Source organism: Oryzias latipes, chromosome 6, assembly GCF_053564925.1.
Source record: "Oryzias latipes strain Hd-rR chromosome 6, Olatipes_Hd-rR_3.1".
Classification (NCBI taxonomy): Eukaryota; Metazoa; Chordata; class Actinopteri; order Beloniformes; family Adrianichthyidae; genus Oryzias; species Oryzias latipes.
The window spans coordinates 31884784-31897765 of NC_136242.1; the positions used below are offsets into that span (position 1 = coordinate 31884784).

Consider the following 12982-nt stretch of genomic DNA (forward strand, 5'->3'; position numbering starts at 1 on the left):
TTTGATATTTAAGTTGATATTCAAACACTCAAAAACTCAGTTGGTAGTTTGTTCCCAGGCCCGCATCTGACTGCTTTCTGAACAAGCTGTTCACACACATCGTTTGAAAGCCCCACAGATATGCCTCATTGACTCTGAACCTATTTCACAAACACAACCATAACAGTGTTAGGGTTGTTATACAATGCAGCCACAATAAAATCATGTTTAGAGTTTTAAAATAAAAGATCACAGTGTGTATTAGACTTTAGGAGCAATTTACAATAAACCTACGCTGTTCTTTACTGCTCTCTTGGAGTTATGTGCCTTAGAAAAAGGGTCATTTAGTGTTCAGTCAACACAAAGGAACAATAGACTCAAGAAAATAAAAATGACCAAACTTTACTGCACATATAATTAATGCTATATAATTCACAAAAAAGATCATCAATAGAGTGCAGTTAGAGTCAGGTTAGAAGTGATGATGCTTTAATACCTGATTGATATTAACCTTTAAAATTCAAGACACGTATAGGGATGAGGGCAAGCTTTTCCAAGCCGCATCCATCTTATTACTGGATTTTCAAAATAAATTTAAAGGTTAAAGGTCGTGTCAAACAGCCAACTACGTACGTTTTACACATATTGCTTGGATAAAAATTGGTCAAAAAGTGAGAAAAGTTGTGGTCTTTACGTGAAATTTTAACAGACGTATCACAAATGAACCAGGGTAAAACCATGGAAGAAGTATGAATAAACCACGCAAAGAACACGTAAATCAACGTAGAACATGATACGAGCTTGATTATTGCGCTCTTTATAGTGTGTCATTGATGTAATTCTAATGGAATTCTTATACCTCGGTGGTACACGCGTGAAACGTCCGTTAGTCATGCATGGACATATGTAGAACACCCGTGGAAAGCCACAACTTTGCTTATGCATCTCGAAAAAATCATGCACAATTGTGTAAGATTTACGTCATAACAGCATATAAACTATGTAAAATATGCATAAACTGTATAATTCTGGACAGCTAAAAACCGAATTCACCAAAAGACCTGTCGGCCGAAAGCAAAAAACAGACGTCTGTACGCACATCGGCAGATGACGAACGCAAGAAACACTAATGAATTATGTATATCACGCATGTATCACGAAAGACCGACATTTCTTACTTGGAAAATGTGCAAAATGTACGTAGTGGCTATTTGACATGATCTTTAAACCCTATTTGTTGCAACACACTTGAGTTTGTGACATTTAGTCTTTAATGGAGTGGTAAGCTGGTTCAAGGACGTTTTGTGGTTTAACCTCCACATTGGGTCACATGATCTGCCTGTGGATTTAAATCTGCATCCCCCATAACTTAGGGCAGACACTCAGAGAGGATATGTGGCCCCTGAACTGATGAAACATATTTTCCAAGAGTATAAAGAATAAGCTGATCAATTAAAAGAAGGTGAAATTCATAGTTATTGAATACATTTCTTGTGAACCGTCTCTTAGTCTGGTAAATGCGTTGCACTTAAAAAGTGAACTTACAGCTGAGCCAATCAAACAAAACTTGCACGTTAACAAAAGTAAAAAGAAAAGGTCAGCTGAGGTGTTTTATCCAGAACAACAGCTCCAAAAGGAAAAGTGGCCATCAAAGCTCTAACTGAACATCATAAAAGGCGATTTTGTGACCCTATGTCGAGACAAAATTTCACTGACCTTAAAGTGTTTGGTCATAAAAACCAAATAAATTAACACATTGTTTTTCTGTTTGCCCCACAGAAATTGTTGGGTTTGAAAGATGAACATTTTAGTTTGGTGTAACGGGTGCCGTCACCATCCAGCCAGTAATTGCAAAGGCTCCTCCAAGAGCCAGGTGGCTGGCATTTTGACAAAGAGTGTTTTTGCAAAGGTCAGGGTGGCTGGGAGGCTCAAAACACGGCTGAACAGATATGAAGGCAATAATCAACTGACATTACAAAACACAGAAACATAAAGACGGAGTTTAGCAAAATGTTAAAAGCTACAAAGTGCCACTTTTTGTGTTAATGCAGATTTTGTCAGAGGGAGGCTGGCCTTGACTTTAAAAGCTTTGTTTCAACACAAAAGGTTGCAGTAAGAGTTGGAAAAAAAAGCTTTGTTGGCTTCTACTTTGTCCCCCCTTCATTACTAGCTGCCTGGTTGTCCTTCAACAAACATTTGCCTCGTTAACCCTCTTTTGTAACACGTGTTCTAGTCTTGAACAGCACCTGTAAAAGCAACTCTGGTGATGCTGGTATGCTGTTAGTCCAACCTCAGAAATGTTGTTTGCTATTCTATTTGTACTTTTTCTTTATAACTGTTTAATACTAAGCTTACACACATAATTATGTAATTTAAACCATTTTGAATCAATATTAGTCTCCAGAACAAACAAAAAGTTCATGTTTTCTGTATTTGTGTCTCAAAAAATTATTTCAACTTAAATACTCTCTGTTCCTCCAAATTGCATAAATATACATTATAAAATTAAGTTACTCCTTCTATGTTAATAGTAAAAATGAATTTGAAAAATATCAAAAACCTTCCTGTTGCTTCTGTGTGCCTAAGATCGCCATCTTTCCAACTTCCAGCTGCCATCCTTTTATCAACAGCATATATTCTCCTTTTATTTGATGGCCTCTATGTTTGTTGTCATTTCATCATCTTGACATTTTGCTGAGGACTTCAACTTTGATGTGTCATAACTGAAAGCTTCAGACAGGTTGAGGACATTGTGAGGAAGGGGTGGAAATGGAGAGGATGCGCAGTGTGAACGGAAGTGGTGTGGAGGAAAATGCATTTCCCTTTGTCTTCCTTTCACTGTCCATCGCTTCAAAGCGCTGTGTGTGCTTTTATTTTGTAATGCAGTCTTTTCTGCAGGATCTATTAATTGGTTTTCTATCATTGCAGCACAAGAAAAGATGATACAAGACAGAATAACCAGCTTAGCTCTGTTTGCACAAAAGTAGTGTGACCTGGTTTCATTATTTGGTAGTGGTTACTTGTCTGTTTAAAACATGTGCTAATTCACTTTCTGGATTTTCTGGACCGAGGTAGCACCGATCTTCTTTAAATAGACATGTCCAGTGGGGCAAAGGAGGCAAAGCTGGACGTAGCAGAGCTGAAGATGTTGAGGTTGTCTTCGGGAATGATAGGATCAGGAATGAACCAATCAGAGCAACAGATCATGGTAGATGCTTTGGAGATAGATGAAGACAAGCAGATTGAGATGTTTGTGTTGATGTTGGAAAAAGGATGCTGAGGTTGGAGCTACCAGAAAAAGAGGTTTAGGTGTGAATGAGGAGGACACTGAAGATCCAATTAGATGGAGGTGGATCTTTTGCTCCAGCTGAGAGCAGCCTAAAGGTAAACCAGAAGTCCATATTTATCCAAAATTCTCCAAATAATTTGCAGAACTTGCTCTATCAAATATGGTGCAGCTAAAACAGTTTAATGTCTCTGTTTCATAACCTGAAAGTATAGTCAGAAGGAAGCAAAAAACTCTAAAAGTATGGAAACATGGGGGATTTTTAGCCCATGGTGTTCAGTCTGGACAGGACAGAGGTGTAGGATTCCTCTTCTTCTACACTGCATGTCCACCATACAGTTGGAAGAGAATTGGTGCAAAATGTCAAACCCAAACCCAAATCTCCAAAAGAAAAGTTTTTGGAACCGGTTTGTCATTATTGTTACTTTCATTACATTAAGGAGTATTAAGCAGTTAAAGGTTTTGGGAAGCGGCTAACCCCTTTTTACTTTTTTACTTGGGGCTACATAGGAACTGACGTCTTGTCAAAGGAAGCTAGGAGTTCAACAGCAACTCAACAAACTGACCCGGACAGCCATCTTCTTGTCCGAGTCTCCAGCTTTTGTTGTAAAAGGAACAAAAAAGCGTGGACAGTGATGTATGCAGGCTTGGCTGCAGCTGTTTTAGGAATGTTTGTTACATGTAGGTGCCACCACAGAGAAGCACTTAAGTGAAATGAGATCAATACAAAAGCAATTAGAACATGTCACTCAGTGCACTACCTTATACAGCTCGGTTTGGTGGTGGTAATTAGAACTTCACAGCAGCAAACCAGAGACAGACAGGAAAAAAAAAACTGACATCAAAGTGAAAGAAAACTGAAAACAGCTGGAGAGCCAGAAAAGGGGATTTTGTTGACTCCCATTTTTAAACAGTCATATTTCCTGAGCACTTTAATCCTAAAATAAGACCGTGTGGTACTGAGAAACGTATGTCTGCTTTTTGTCTTTGCTGGCACAGCAGTTCCAGTATTTAAGGGATCAACTGACCTAAAGAAAAAGAAAAGAAACAGCTAATATTAATATTTCTTAATACTGATGGAACCATGTATTATTGAAAAAAGTTCTGTCCATCTCTTACTCCTGTTTCTGAAGCCGAAGTCCACCCAAACAAACAAGATGAATAGAAGACTTTCTTGACATTGCGTTGCAGTCAAACACACAATTCAGATCGCCTGATACTCCAACTGTCTTTACTGTCAGTTGTTCAAGTTCTCTTAGTTTCATGTAGCAGAGGTTTTATTCCCTATGGTAATTTAAACAAGACGTACATATTTTCTTCTACCCTTTGCATACATCCATGATCTTTTTCACGATTGTATCAACTATCTGGGACATGTTTAAAAAAAAAACCAATCTGTTTCCACATGTAGACAGCTTACAAGTAACCATTGGTACTGATTCCTATAAAGTGCTAGAGTTACAACAAAAAAGTAATTTCCACAGCTGGCAAGCCAGTTTACAAGAAACAACAGATATAAAAGCTATGAGATATTAGCTTATATAAGATAAGCGGCAACCATGGATTGTATATGAGAACTGGACGGAGTAAGTGACACGTCCAGTTCCAACCAAATGAAGTCAATTCAGTTTTTAGCCATTTTTTTTGCAACATGGACCCACTCATGTTGGAATCAGAAATCCTTAGCAAGCTGAAGTTGGTCCATGTCGGTCTGAGTCAATGTTTCTATGGCAACCACTCTCACCAATCAGGACTGAGCTTGTTGGAAGTCCACACTCCATCCACTTGAAAGCGAGCCACATGAAATCCGTGCAACGTTTTGAACGTTCGACGTTAGCCCACATACTTTCATTAAATGGCATCAGATTGGTTCATTTATAACTTGAATAATTTGTAAGACAGAACATTTTGAAAAATTTAGGATTATCAAAGGACACGTAAAAAAAAGGTAGGATATTCTGAGTAAAAGCTGTTTCTTTCTCAACAGCATTGTTCTCCCTGTTTACATTTTTAAAGTTTTAGAGTTCATGCAGAAGAGCTGTTCATGCAAAGGTTTTTAAACAGAGACACAATACCAGCATGGAGACTAAAGATATTTTATTTCAGCATTTGTTCCTCCAAAGATATGTCCACACAGCCTTCAGCAGTTTTAATGAAGAGTCTATGTAAACACGCGTAACATTTCTAAGACCTTTGCTCCCTGCTTGTCCAGTGTGAACACCATGGGCTAAATGCGCAATCTTGAAAGCACGTCACATGCCCGGTGTGAACGTGGCTTTAGGCATGAAAAAATTAAGACAATACTCACCATTTGCCATCTTCACTTTGATTTAAAGAAGACGACTTTCCCACAGATGCCTAATAAAACCACATTTTCACTCAGCCTATGTCCACATCAAGGAACTCTACACTCTGATCTCATTTGATCTAAAGTATGGAGAAGTATCAGCCGTGAGGGTTTTCACTTCATCATATGTACAATAAAGTTCTTCAAAGCAGCGCTTGCTGAAAAACTGACTCATAAAGTAATTTAATTGCAGTGCGTTTAATCCAGCTCAGTTTTGGGCAAATCATTAGGCTTTGGGGGGGATTTGTCTCATGTTTCTGCTCAGGTTCTTCTCATGCTCTCTTTAGCATTTTAGTTGAGCGGAATGGCTTTGTGAGCTACAGAGGGAGATAACTCTATCAAAGACAGTGAGGGGACAGATTAGGTTGGTCGTCATTGATGTTCATACTTTGTTTTCGTCATAATTTTGCATCCTGCACTTGTTGTAGTTCAAGTAGTCAAGAGAAAAAACATGTTTAGTCTAAAATGTCTTCCTGAAATCCAGTTTTAAGCTCCGTGCTCCTATGCTGCCAACCTGGTAAGCTGCAGGAAGGCGGAGCAAAGCCTTAAGACTTACTAACAAAGTGCAGCTGATCTAATTAGGTTTCATTTCCAGTGACAAGGCTTTCATCAGCTGTCAAATAGCTGTTCACACTGAAGTAAACAGCACCGATGGAAAAGTAAACGTGGAGTATGAATAGTTTTCATTTGTTTATGGACGTTGTCACAAGACCCCTGATTGAAAATGATCAAGCTTAGTCACTGTGCCTGCAGTTTTAAAAGGACTTCCACTTTTCTCCAAAGTTGTTTTCTTCCCTTTGCTTTGGAAAATAGAATTTCAAACTGTCGGGTCATCCATTATTCAGCAGCTGCAGGTCACTTTCATATCTCCATCTGGTCCTGTTCAAGCTAAAAGGAAGGGACTTAAAAGCAGGATGATGGGGCTCTGGACTGTCAGCTATGAAAACTGACAGGTAACTTAGATGGACCAAGGTAAAAAGGGAAAAAAGAAAAAAGCACCAGGAAGGAAGAAGGAAGATAGATCAATGGAATGACAGACAGACTCCAGCGATGAGAGAGTCATCCTGCAAAGGTGAGATCTGCCAGAGTGGGAGAGAGGTGATCATGGCAGTCTAAATCTGTAAATAACCAAATGACAATTTTAGAAAAGTTGGGTTAAAATTAGCAACTGATGACTTTTCCACATGCTGGCTGTTGCAAGAACTTAACAATGACTGTATTTGGTCAGAAAACAAGTGTTAATAATTTGTTAATAATAGATCACAGAGCAGCGCAGGGCCATTATTCAATCGCTGCAAACTGCACAAAGAATTGAGTCTGCAGGAAATCAATATTGTAGCTTTTACTTTATTAACTTATTCCTAAAGGTTCTTCTCGGATCAAAGTAGCATTAGCACCAAACCTCAAAAACTTTTTATCGGTTAGAAGTTTGGCAAAGACAAAAATAAACTCACCTGTCCATTCCTGAAATCCATTTCTGAAAAGGGTTTTGTTACTTGCACTGAGACGAAGCTGAACTTTTTCATTCTGGTGTCTTTCTCTGTTATATTTACTTGGACTAAAAAAAAAAAAAAAACTTTTCTAAGAAATTGTTTGTTAAATTGGACAAGAAAATGCATAAACACTAACTCTGTATTGCTAGTGTTTTTGCAACAAACAGCAGAGTTTGTTCATAACAAGGCATTAAGTCATTAAGAACAAGCGTGGGTAGCTGCCTTTAACCCTGTAACAGAATGGCGACTTGTTCAGGGTTTTTCCCGCCTTGGTCCAACAGTAGCTTTGTTGGCCCCAGCAGTCCGGTGACCCCAAAAGGGATTCAGCGAGTTCTAAGGATGGACGGATGGATGAGCTTAAAAAACATCTGAATATTTTGGCATTTCTTTAACAAAGTTTCCTACTCTTCCCCCGTGTTCCCAACTCTATAAACAAATACTTTCAAGAATTAAGACATTAGAAATCGGAAAAGCTCCAATCACAGTTTCTCCTTCATTTATTCACAATTTTACAATTACAACTTTGCAATCTGCACATGTAAAAAAAAGTAAGGAAAGTCTAATCTTAAGCTTTAGTCACTACTGCCCTTATAGGTGGATTTGGGCTGTCTGCAGGAAACAAATGGATAATTTTTGCAGCTTTGTAAGATTTAAAAAGCCTTGCTTTGATGAGAAATGAAGCACCAGGTTTAATTGTTCTTGGTTGTCTTTTGTGTTATCCTGTCATTCAAAAAATACAGCAGTTCAATCAAAATGTCCTGATAAAATGTTTTTCTAACAGAATCTTTTGGTCTTAAATCTTTGATCTTAAATCTCTTCTACCAATAGCTGGTCTGTGTTCATCCTAAAGCAAGCTTCTTCATATCGCCTTCATCTGCAATTTATAATTGGAAAATGTGTAAGAAATAAAAGATGAAGAGCAAAACAAATGGGAACGTTTCCCTTAAGAAAATAATGTTGTTGTTTTTTCTCACAGAAGAGGTAATTCTGCAGTTACTGTAACACAAATAAAATATTACTTGAATAAGCAAACATAAATTATTGTCTGTGTTCTTAAAACATAAATCACCCCCCCCAAAATCTGCTAAAAGTTAGACATTTATCTGGTTGATTGATTGGTCCCTTTAGGTTTCAAAATAATAGTGATTTTTTTAGGTGAACAAATGCTCAAGGTGTTCAAGCTATAGATTTAGGCTTCAAATTCTGGGAAGTGTCTGTGCTGCTCAGCTGAAAGTGCTTTTCACAGCTGGTGCTCTTGAGCATCTGTCTTAAATGCACCCTGTGTCCTCCATATGGAGGCTGGGAGACTCAAAACACCATTAAGACGAGATAACCACCATGAGATAACCGCATATATAGTAACATGCAGTTTATAGGTGTTTCTTAAAAGAATTATTTTCAGAAATCTGTCAACACTTTATAGACATTACTAACAATTTTTTTAAAATATATATTTAAAAAATATATATCTATTTGAAATCTTGTTTCCTGTCAAAAGACACATAAGAAGAAAAATACCTTTTTAACTATTTTGGAAAACTTAAATCTTAAAGAAAATGTAAATAAATATTGTTATTGCTACTGTAATAACAAGGAATAATAGGAATGATCTTGTGCAGTCTTCCCTGTGTGCAGAGGCTTCATCATCATCATCATCATCTCTCAGGCGTCTTTGCACATCTCAGCTTTTCCTGATGTCAGCCTGTCAGAGTCTATTGCTGCTGACTGAACTCAAAGACTCGCACTCCACCACTCACACAACAGATGTGCAACATATCGCAGCGGGTATTTGGTAGTACATTCAGAGTTAAGCAGAGCGTAGAATTCATCCAGTTTTATTTAAAGTGAGGAAGAAGAGGAAGATGATGTACTGGGAGGACAAAGGAACCAACAACTCTTCCTATTTAGAGTTCAGTGATGTGAAATTTCTCTTTTTGCAGCTGATTGTAATAATAAGCTTCAAAGTGTATTGTAAAAGGTTTCAGAGTTCTTGAGTCATTGAAGCTTTTTTGCACGCCGCGTGTCGATTCTTTTATGTTTAACGCTTCAGTTGTCGCTCGCTGACGCAGCTTCCTTGCGCACTATCTGACACGGTTTCTGCCAAACACCAACTGTTGCAATTAGTTCCTTTGCATCCTGGAGCTTGGGGCTTCAGCAGCTCTCCACACACGCTCCTCTGCTGTCATCAAATCGGCACAGTGGTTCTTTGTTCAGCCGGCTCAGTGGAGACTCTGCATTATTGCAGAGATTCTGCTCAGAAGCTCCTGCAGACTCTACCTGGCTAAAAGCAAACAATAGCACGTGGGCGAAAATGAGACAACAGAGAGTCTGAACCTTTTGGAGGCTGTATGAAAAGGAGATCAGGACCATGTTGAATAATAGTTTTCAGTCATTATGTTCAGCTCGCATAGTCTGGCTTAAACGGGTTGGGGAGACTTATCAGTGACTCTAAAGTGACAGAGAGAGCTCTGGATCATCCTTTATGCAGCTGCCAAATTTAGGAAAAAATAACTTCTTATTCAAGTTGGATTTTGTTTGCCTTATCCTTCTCAAAGCATGCACATTCTTCTGCTTTACACATATTTACCCTCACATATTAGCTGATGTGTTCTTTTTTAATTAGTTAACTGACTTGTTAGTCAGTGCATCTTAATTACTGAAACCTGAGAGTCAAATCTCATCTGTTAACTGTGTTTTTTTAGACCAAATGGACATTATTAATATCAATAAATGGAGAGTGACTCATCCTTTTTTGTACAGAAGGAGTGCAGTAAGCAAAACAGTCTTACAATGGGGTTTGACTAAACCCAGAATGCCCAGAGAGGCCAAAAAACACAGGATTGGTCAGAGGGGTTGATGGGAAGCTTTTCAAGCAAACTGTGTTCATGTTTGCCTCTTTTATTGAAAATGACCCGACTGCAGACAAAACGAAGCTGTCAGACATCGCCAGCTGGAAGCAGAAAATACACAACTTTAGGAGGAAGCTTTAGGAGGAAGTTTTTTTTGTTTTTGTTTGAATATTTGATTTATTCTTCAGAAGTTAAGAATAAGGCGGACTTTGTAATGCAGCCTTTTTTCACAAAAATTTAAGAAATGCTCAAACTATAAAGTAGGTCATATTGTCTCTTTTTTATACATTTTTTAGCTCATGCCTTATTTAGAATATTTGATACAGATGTTGGTGACATTTGTGCTCCTTTAACGCAAATCCGCTCTTTGCAGAGGAAATTATTCTTTTGAATGAATTACAACATTCTTGAAACAACAAACTTTCAGGATGCATGAATCAAAACAAAAATATACAGAAATAATAGTGAATAAAACAGCAACAAAAACGGGATACAGGAGCAGAAGTTGCAGACTTCTAGGCAAAAACGCGGCTTTGGTCTCCAGATAAAGACTCATCAAGGTCACAGCGGGATTCGGTTTTGCTTTATCCGTTTCCACTTCAGTACAGCACATTTTAAAAGCGGAATTTAAAAGCCCATTGTTCACGTTTTTACCTCTTCTAATAAAACCCATATGGATGGAAAACACTGATAACTTAAACTTAAACCTGACATTCTAAAAAAAAATTCAGAATTTTATCAAAGCTTAAATATGTGTATAAATGGTAACTGCTACGATCGCTAGTTTTAGTGAGCTAGATGTGCTTAAAATATTTTCAAAATTGACCTTAACAGAAGGGTTCAAACTCATAAAAACGTATTCAAGCTTCACTGTTCAAGTGTTGTCGCTGAGTGTTGTAAACCTAAAAATGTGATTGTATTATCGGTTTGTTTTAAATGGATGCCTTTTGGCCAGGACTCCCTTGAAAAATACGTTTTCAACAAGAATTAAAGTTTTTTCAAAGCACTATGGGGGGGGGGCTTCCAGTTCCGGTGGAGGTCTTAGGGTTTTGGGGCCGATGATTTCTTCCTGCTTTATTTGCAATAAACAGCTTTTATTGACAATGATTCTCATCATTGTTCAGTTGTAACAAAAAATACAAAACAATACTGTTGTGCTGAATGAACGTACCTGTCACTCCAACAGGCTCCTAACTACAGTACCCATGATTCTCCAACAACCTGTCAAGCAGCGCGGCATCATAGTTCCCCCAAAGTCATACTAAAATATTTTGACTGATTTGAATTGCTGTGTACCACAGAAAATCAGACTGAGGTCAGTAAAGTCATCCAGAATTCAAATATAAGACCCACTAGTTTATCAGGTGCACTGTTTTTAAAAGATCTTGAGTGCACCTTATTGTCCAAAAATAATCCTAATAAATAATGAATGCACAGACACTCTTAATTAAAGTTCAAGTTGAAGTTCTTAACTCTTTGACAGGAAAACAAAGACAAACTGGGCTGGTGACACATGATTGATGGAACGCGCTGCAACGGTTTCCTTTTTTCTGGGGTTTCCACATTTATTCCCCCAGTTCAGAACTGCTGCACATTGCTGATACCGCCAAGAAATATGAACAGGTGTGAATTGGGCAATTTGTCCATATGGCCTGGAGCAGTGGTTGGTCCAAACCGAGCAGCTCAGCTCAGTTTAAAGTTGAAATCCAGCCCAGGAGGCCTGACTGGAGTCTTTGTAGGTGACCCCAGAGGAATCACTTGAGCACGAAGCACCACAGGTTCAAAACAAATTCCCACTTTTTTCTGCTTCACTCTGTGGGCTAAAGAAAGAAAAGAAAAAAGAAGAAATAAAATCATCTCGGTTCCAGTCAGATGTCGTATAAATCTTGTTGACCTGCACTTTAGTAAGTAGTGAAATTAAAGCAGCCTTTACTCCAAGCCGAATGTGGGCTATGTTTTTGTGTTGTTCATCTTTTTTTTATAGCAAATATACATTTAGATTTGTTTTATGAACCTGCTACAAGGAAAATCAATTAGATTGAAATATCTAAGCTATTTTGGTCCTAGTCATCTTTTTGAGTTTATGTTGTATAAACTGCTGCTTCAGGTTTTCAGACATATGTTTCTGAAAAACAGTAAAGAAGGTATTAACTACTGATTGACCCAACAAATACACATGAGTGTACTTAGACTGCAAAAACAGGCCCCGGAGGCCGTGTCACACTGCCACAATGTACAATTTGTGCATTGTCCACGTTTGAAATATCTTTTGTGAAACATGCGTGATATACATAATTCTTAAATGTTTCTTACATTCGTCGATGAGCATTGAAGGTTTCGGCCAACGGTTCTTTATGGTTTTAAGCTGTTCAAAATTTTTGGCTAGTTGAGAATTAAACAGTTTGTGTATTTTACGTAGTTCGTACCTAATTATTATGTAAATCTTACACAATTGTGCATATTTGTGGCTTTCCACGACCGCTCCGCCCATGTTCTTGTATGTACCTTTCAAGCATGTACCATGGATGTACACTTTACATCGCAAATACGGTGCAAAAATCACGCAGAGTTCATGCATGAGCTGCATATTGTGTGAAGGCTATATAAATCAGCTGATCTTTAACCCCTCCAGCAATCTATACCTAGTAGGGGTCTCCTGCCAATTCTTCTAAACATTGCAAAAACCCCAGGCGATCAAAAACTAGAATGGTTACTTCGGAGATAAAATCAAGTGAATAGCCGCCATTTTTGAAAGAAAAAAAAACGTGTTCAGCTAGTAAGGGCATGTCAAAAGTGGGCGGCAATGGTGGGGGCAGGTAGCGTCTGTGGGCCATTCAACACTGCCTGTGGCTTTAACCCTTATATAGTGTTCGGGTCAAAATTGACCCGTTTCCAAATGTGTATATGGGTCAGTTTTGACCTAAAAACTGTCTTGATTTATTCTGCTGCATGACCAGTAGAAACATAGCCATCAAATACTTTGGTAACCCAGAGTATTGTTCTTTTTTTGGTCCTTTACTATTTTTTC

At 38.1% G+C, this 12982-nt stretch overlaps 1 protein-coding gene across 2 annotated transcripts in view; it reads left to right on the top strand.

Moving 5' to 3' along the window:
- Positions 1–12982, top strand: part of LOC101158522 (cadherin 13, H-cadherin (heart)) — a 197429-nt gene that overhangs the window by 119964 nt on the left and 64483 nt on the right. The gene's annotated exons all lie outside the window — the stretch shown is intronic.